Source organism: Austrofundulus limnaeus, unplaced genomic scaffold (assembly GCF_001266775.1).
Source record: "Austrofundulus limnaeus strain Quisiro unplaced genomic scaffold, Austrofundulus_limnaeus-1.0 Scaffold48, whole genome shotgun sequence".
Classification (NCBI taxonomy): Eukaryota; Metazoa; Chordata; class Actinopteri; order Cyprinodontiformes; family Rivulidae; genus Austrofundulus; species Austrofundulus limnaeus.
The window spans coordinates 1,958,120-1,966,133 of NW_013952450.1; the positions used below are offsets into that span (position 1 = coordinate 1,958,120).

Sequence of the window (8,014 nt, forward strand, 5' to 3'; positions counted from 1 at the left end):
GATGGAGGGAAAAGAGGAGGAAGGGAGGCCCGGCGAGAGGGAGGAAAAACGACAGGAGACTCGMTGCCGCACAAGGAAATGCTTCGGGTCCCACCTTTTGGGAGACCACTGAAAACCTGTGGAGCACCAGGTTAACCTCAACAGGCAAAGATCTGCTTGATTTACGGGTTAGGCTTTGAAGGTCCAACTTCAGTGAGGAACTGATCAGTTTCAGAGGAGAGAAGAAGAAAGAAATGATCCTAAAATTAACGATGCTAGAACAAGATATAAAGCTGTGTTTCAAAGGATGAGTGTCTGGATGGGAGGAGACAGGTGTGTCTCCTCCCATCCCTGCAGTTGAGGGGGGTGRGGAATAAATTAAAGGCGACAGAATTAGTCTGGGACGGACCTATGTAAAGAGCAGCTGGGGAGGGGCGGTGGGGTTGATGGGGCAGTTTGTTCTGTGCAGGATTACTTTGAAAATACAGTGGGTACTGTGCAAATAAACACTGCGGGGGGAAAGGAGGAGGACGCAGACAAAATGCTGGCAAACATGCACCACAGAAATATCTCACATTTAAAATGACTTCAGCCAATCGGGCAACAAATCCAAGGCGGGATRTTTTTACGAGAGAGCAGCGTCACAGTCTTCCATATAAAAGTATTGAAGGGGCACTATTCAAAGAGTAGCAACAGATCAAATGGAAGACAAAGAACCGGATGACTTTGAACAGGTTTCCTCTACTGATGCTTTAGTAAAAAGAGCCTTCAAAACTGGGTGGAGAGTGATCAGATGGCTCCAGGGGGTCTAAGTCTGCAAGCTCACAGGCATGTGAAATGCCTTCACATAGCCAGTGTGTGGGCCTCTGTTTAGAAAAGAGCTTGCCAAGAGCCCCGTCACCATAACAGACAAACAGCTGCTGAGAGCCGCCGTGTTCCATATAGCTCGCTAGATTACACATTGGACGCAAACGATGAAATTTCTCCTCTCGCTACAAATGGAAAAAAAAAAGAAAGGGAGAGGGTGTGAGCGCGGCGCAACTCGTATTCCGCTGAAATAATAAACAACTCGGGTAGAGGCTAGCATTATCTCTCAAAATGTGTTTTCCCATCCAGTGAGCACAACTGCCAGCTCCTTTTCACGCCTTCAGAAAATATGTAAATGTCAARCTGAATTAGGCAGGAACACTAAATATATTAGCCAGTGTTAGATTGTTTCCATTTAATGTCATGGCACTGCAATAAACACRAGCTGTCTTGGGTTTAATGGGAGTAGAGAGGTTGGAATAAGCTTATACACAACTTACGATACTGTATGAAACAAACTTAAGCAGGTCAATGAGGTTTATAAAGTAAAACGACTGAAACCTTTTGTTATTTATCACCCAAAATAAACATTTAGAAGAACTGGAAAGTGTTCAGGCATCGAGTTCAACACAAAATGACGGCCTTGAATCGTATACCTTTGGTCATTTTTATACTCCAAAAATGGGAAAACCTTCGTCGTTTTATTTTTCTCAAAGCGGAAGTGAAACACTGTTGTCAAGGCAATTCTACACTCTCCTGTGRAACCTGCTGTGGCTTCAAGTTCCTCATCATGGACCTCTTGGAGAAAAGCTGCATGTGCTAAAAGAAAGAAGAAAGAAGTGATATGCAAACAATCAGCTGACACCTGTTAAAAAATGTAAAACTAGTTGGCTAGTATTTATTTATCGCGGCTGCCAGGTTAGCTTGTTACAAAGTAAATGTGTTTATTCATCCCATTATTAGGTCATTTAAGGTGGAGCTAGATAAAAAAGGTAAAAGAAATGAGCTAGCTATAACAATAAAAGATACAGTCTGCATTTAGTTAGTTAGTTAGTTAGTTAGTTAGTTAGTTAGTTAGTTAGTTAGTTAGTTAGTTAGTTAGTTAGTTAGTTAGTTAGTTAGTTAGTTAGTTAGTTAGTTAGTTAGTTAGTTAGTTAGTTAGTTAGTTAAAGAAATTATAAAGTAGTTAGCTAGCGTTTATTTATTTATTTAAAGACAGCCGCCTTTCTTTAAAAGTTATTTAACTAGCTCCACCTTAAATGGTCTGGTAACRACAGAGTTAAACTCACAGTTTGAGAAAAATAATAACAGACCATTTTCCTGTTTTTGGAGTATAAAATGAAAACAGAATAAACATCCATTTTTGTTTTTCAGTATGTGTTTTTAAAACAAAATCTGAATGGCTGGACATGGACCCAGCCTTGTCCACATGGAAACACTTTTTTTTAAATATTATTTTAAACAAATATCCAAAAATGTATTTTGTCTACACAGAAACAGGAAAGAAAGACCCCCACCCCAATTTTAAAAAAAAGGGCTGAAAATGGGCATGGCGCATTAGCATAAAAACTGCACACTGGTCGCAGAAATTAAAAGTGTGGTTGGGGGTTTGACATCATCGTCATTCACAAAACGATGTGGTTTTGCTGTCAGCATAAAAACACCGGGATGGAGTTTTAAAATTTTGTTCCACACGTTTTCAAAAACTACCTTAATGGGGCTCCGAACACAGTTTCTGTGTAGACGCAAGGCTGAAACGATAAAAATAAAGGAACTTTTGCATTTACACAACAAACAATCCCATGTGAATGGCCTCTCGGGCTTTAATCAGGGGAGCCCTTTTAGTCTTTGAAGGGTTGAAACCACTAAAAACTGCACAAGATATTTCTAAGCCAATTAAACTCAGCAGGGAATTCTGAATCCACATGGTAACAAACATCCAACCACCAGCAACCAAATGACAAATAAGCCATAAAATAACAAGCGAGTGGGCCTCATGTGTTGCCACGATACTCTCTTATCCATCACAGGTTTTCAGAAGTAGAGACAGAAGGAACACAGTGAGAAGCACAATTCAAAGACATCACAATGCAAAGGCTAGTAGGATGGATGAACATTGGGATGAATTATTCGTGTGCATGTGACCTGTGTGAGTTTAGGTTGAAGCGTGGATAAAAAAAACACTTCACCGCCATAAATGTGTCTTTCTAGGAGCTGGAGTCTTAACTTGGTTGGAGTTTCAGACTCAGAAATGTACCTGTCTTTCCTCATCATGTAGCCCACGACGTGGCTGATGAAAAATGATGTGCCGGAATCAGTTTACACGAAACGACGGGCCTCAAAATCCCATCTTAGCGCGGCTGCCGCAGTTTGTACGCATTCATCATTTCTACAGCATGATTCATGCATCTTTTATGTGCATTAGAGAAGAAAGTGACAGAAAAGGGAGGCTGCTTATGGAACAGTCACGTCGGCGCAGTTCGCGTTGCGGCACGGTAATGCAGAACAAACACAAAACATCCCTTTTCTTTCTATCTTTTTAATTTTACAAAGCAGCGAAGTGGCTGACTTTTTTCTTCCCTCTCCGATGATAATGAAGATAAGCGGTGAGCTGTCCGCGGTCGAGCCTTGGCTCCGAGCAAAGTTCTGACTGTGGTGTCTGTGTGTTAGTCATCACCAGGATGAGTGAGTCACCAGAGAAAAACTTCAAGCACCACCCAAGCACCGGCTCGCTCACTCACTCRCACACAAACGCACACACACAGCCCAGTCAGGAGAGCATCACAGGGCGGTTGTCAGCTGTTGTGTGTTGTTATGCTGCCACCATGTGGACATGTAGATAAATAAACAGAACAGCAATATAATCAACAGCCATGCAGCCAGGAARCTAAGAAAAACATATCAATGACTCTGTACACTGCAGAGTTGTAAAGTAACTAAGTACAAATACTTTGTTACTGTACTTAAGTAAAAAATTTGGTTTTCTGTACTTTACTTGAGTAATGATTTTTCAGCGTACTTTTTAATTTTACTCATTACATTTTTACACAATTATCTGTACTTTCTACTAACTACATGTTTTTAAAAAAGGTAAGAAGTGGAAAGTCGTTACTCCTATTTTATTCCGAGTTGTTATTACTTAAAATAAATACTATCCTGATAAATTGTCTCCTGGATAGAGTGAATTTAATTGTGGTTGGATGAGAAGTATAAATGTATACCATTCTGACACCCTATTAGCTTGTACACAACCCATCATCAAAAATATTTTTTGGAGAAGTCACCTCCCAATAAATGTCATTTTGGAAAATCTAACTGCTCACTTTTACTCAGTACTTTTACTTTTAATACTTAAGTAGATTTTTTTGTCAGAAATTTACTTTTGATACTTAAGTACAAAAAATATCAGATGCTTTAAGACTTTTACTCAATATTTTTAGAGAAGACTAACTTTTACCAAAGTATTTTTATGATAAGATACTTGTACTTTTATTCAAGTATCATTTCGAGGTACTTTATTCAACACTGGTACACTGACAACAAAATAGTTTAATGTGGACGCAATGTTCCATTTCTTTGTATTATTACAGCAACTAGGAGAACGTTGTGTTAGCAGACAGGATCAAAATGAGGCTAAAATAGAAAGAAGATGTATGAATCAAAGCAAGAAGGAGCTCCTTTCACTGCTTCTTCGTTTGACTTCATCAGACCAATGAAGCCGGTAACTACAGCTCTGACACCGCAAAGTCTTTAAGGATGCACTCTTCTGTCCTATTTCAACTGAGGCCGCTGAACGTTTGGAAGCTCTCAAACAGCTGCCAGCATTAGGGGTGTAAGAAAATATTGATACACTGAAATATCGCAATATTTCATTTCCCGATACTGTATCGATGTTCTAAAGCCCTGTGTCGATTTTTTTATTAACATTTAAAGCGTCAACTTTCCTGCCAGCCATTCATTTTTATGTTGTAGTTCAGCCTCTGACCACTAGTTGGCAGCAGTGAGCCAGCCATTTGGCTCCTCTACCTCTTGAGCGCCAGAGAGTAAGGGTAGCATTAGCATCGTGAGTAAGCATTAGCTTCATGCTCCGATAGCTGAATCTGAGCGGAAAAGACCGACACCCTCTGCCTTCTAAGCTGAAGTAAGGTTACGAACAGTTACTTATTTATCAGAATGTCTGTATTTTAAGCCAAATTAAGTGTCTTGTGCACTCTTTTTTCCAACGTTATGGAAGGCAGGCAGGCAGGCATGCATATAGCGCATGTCTAATAATTGAAAACATGAATGAAATAAGAAATATGAAACAAATAAAATAAAATAAAATACATACAAAGCAGAACACAGCTAAATGTATCCAAAGTATGTCAGACAATGAATTATTTTATTTTATTTTTTTTTTTTTGGTAAGAGGTTTTTATTTAATAGAATTTTTGGGCAAAAAAAATCGCAATATATCGCCTTGCTTACAGTATCGCAATATATTGGGATATATTGTATCGTGACCCCTCTGTCATGATATGTATCGTATCGCCAAATTCTTGCCAATACACAGCCCCAGCCAGCATGTGTTGAGAATCTATCACCCTACTCCTTCAGCCAATGTGTTTGAGCGCATGCTCGCTGAGGCATTACATCTGCATATCCCACATAAAGTGTTTCATTTTCAACAATGGTGCTTAACAGGACTTCAAGCAAAAGACTCGTAGCTGGTATCGTACTGAGGTTGCAGCTTGACGGACCACTTCACCTTTTAATGATGCTCGTCAGGAAAGTAAGTGGCAGTCAGATAAGAGGTACTCTACAATATACCTGCAAAACAACCTTGACTACAGCTGAATATTACAGTGTTTTAGATATAATGATGAGTATTGTAAAAAACAAAAAAACATTACAGAGCATTTTGTGTCAGACAAGGCATAGTAACTGGAAAACCTCTCTATGGTCTCTTATTTAAGTTTATCCAGCTCCCAGCAACTTTCACGTCCCTGTACGGGTCAGGATGATACAGATGCTAACATAATACACAGAACTCATCTGGTGCCTGCTGATGAGAGTTGTATTATCTGCTCCGCATTTTATTAGAGAAAAAGCCAAAGCAGCAGGTGGGCAGAAAGACCCTCACGTTTCTAGCAGTCGAAGACACAGAACTACTTCGTAAATACATAAGTCTGTACAGTTGATTAGCTTGCTCTTGTTTTTCTGGTTTTTTTAGGCAAAAAAAAAGGAAACTATAAATTTTCAGGATGCGTCACACACTTTGCCCATTTGAAAAAATATACAGTATAATAATAAACATAACCGTCTGTCTTCACTGGTTCGCTGTTGCATTCAAGCAGTGCAAAAATCATCCAACGTGTCCAGATTTGACGCGCAGGAATTTTGAGCACCATCTGACGATAAATCAGATGGTGACTTAGCAAAGAAAAACAAGCGGAGAGCTCTGATTCACTGAAAAACACTGCAATGCGTCCAAAAACAAGAGATTTTTGTCCATCACACAAAACAGCTTAAATCCTTTCCATACCAGAGCCTATTCCAAAATGTAGGCATGCTACTCCTAATTTTTAAAGCGACTAAGAAAGGTCAGCCTAAACACATATTTTGCCACGGATTTAAACATCTTTGTAGGTATTTTGTCAGCAGATGAGCTCGGTGGGTAGATGTCTTTTGTTAAAAAACAAATGGCTTTGCGGGAGCTTTACTGCCACYGGGCTCCACAGTCCCTACCTCAGGTGAACTTTTATTTTTCTCTTTYAGGCACAAACAGACCTATTTACAAACAGATCAGGCGGCGGTGCGGGCACCGGAGCTGAAAGTACTGTATCACTTCCAAGCTCATCATCGCAGCCTCGCCAATGCCCTTTTATTTTGATATTTGGGCAAGATGTCCTCTATCCATTTTTTTTAATGCTTGCACAGTTTGTTTGTGACTGATTATGCATGAGCAGGCTCAGCGCCTGTTCCTTCCCAGCATTAATGACTCCGCACAGAGACACAGCTGAACCACAGAGAGCAGTGACGTGGTTCTTTAACCAGTTTAGAAAAACCTGCCGTCTTTTTTGATTAACCAAAGCAAGGTGCCGAATATAATTTAGCTTATTAATTAATCCAGATAATACTGAGTTTCCCGCCTGTACTGTACAAAGAAGCCCTGGGTGAGTGTGAGCATCTTTATAAACAATTGCTTTCATTTGTGTCTCGTGGTGTTTTCTGCAGAGTTCCCGAGAACCACAAAATTGTGACAAATTATTATTTGCATTTGCCGTTTTGTGGATAAGTTGACTCCCCTTGCTGGGTTTAATGGAGAAACTCTATGAGTCATCAGAGAACGTGTCCGATTGAAGAGCTGCAAACAAGCAAGGACGAAGCATTATGTAATTACAGCCGCCCAATCAACAGCGATGATACGGTCTGCACTTGATTAGGAGGTTATCGAGTCTCACAGCTCACCGCTGTTAGACTCTAAGTGCGTTTGCACAGCAGATGCAATGTGTCTAAATAAATAAACATGCAAAACAACAGAAAAATACACATTAACATTTCATTTGCTGTATGTCAACAAATTAAATTAATGTTGGTCAGTTTCTGTTGTTATCACACTATTCTGAGCAAACATATTCAACAGGACATTTTGAGTTATAGATTAGAGGTGTAAATTACGAGTTTGATCACAAAAAGGTAATTTATCTTATTTTGTTTGGATGACAATGTTTCTTGACACCACAAAGTCTCACATGATACGATTTTGATTCRGTTCAATTCAGTTCATGTCTGTGATGGATATGATGAGATATCATATGCCCATCTCACATCATTGTATTAGACGAACATATGATATTGATCCACGTCAGGCATATGATGATGACATGGATAGAAGTTTTAGTTTTGCCTTGTTGTAATTTAATCAATGAGTATTTAATCGATGTATTGTTACACCACTAACAKAAATATTGGAGATATGAGGAAGAATATGATCAGATGAGACTAAAATTGAACTTTATGTCCACCAAGGACAACGTCAACGTTGCTATATTAACCCACTAGGGGTAGGGCTGTGTATTGGCAAGAATTTGGCGATACGATACATATCATGACAGAGAGGTCACGATACGATATACCTCGATATATTGTGATACTATAAGCAAGGTGATATATTGCGATTTTTTTGGTCCAAAAATTCTATTAAATAAAAACCTCTTACTGGGGAAAAAAAAAGAAAAACCAAAAT

At 39.3% G+C, this 8,014-nt stretch overlaps 1 protein-coding gene across 1 annotated transcript in view; it reads right to left on the minus strand.

Moving 5' to 3' along the window:
* Positions 1–8,014, minus strand: part of ankfn1b (ankyrin repeat and fibronectin type III domain containing 1b) — a 171,684-nt gene that overhangs the window by 132,744 nt on the left and 30,926 nt on the right. The gene's annotated exons all lie outside the window — the stretch shown is intronic.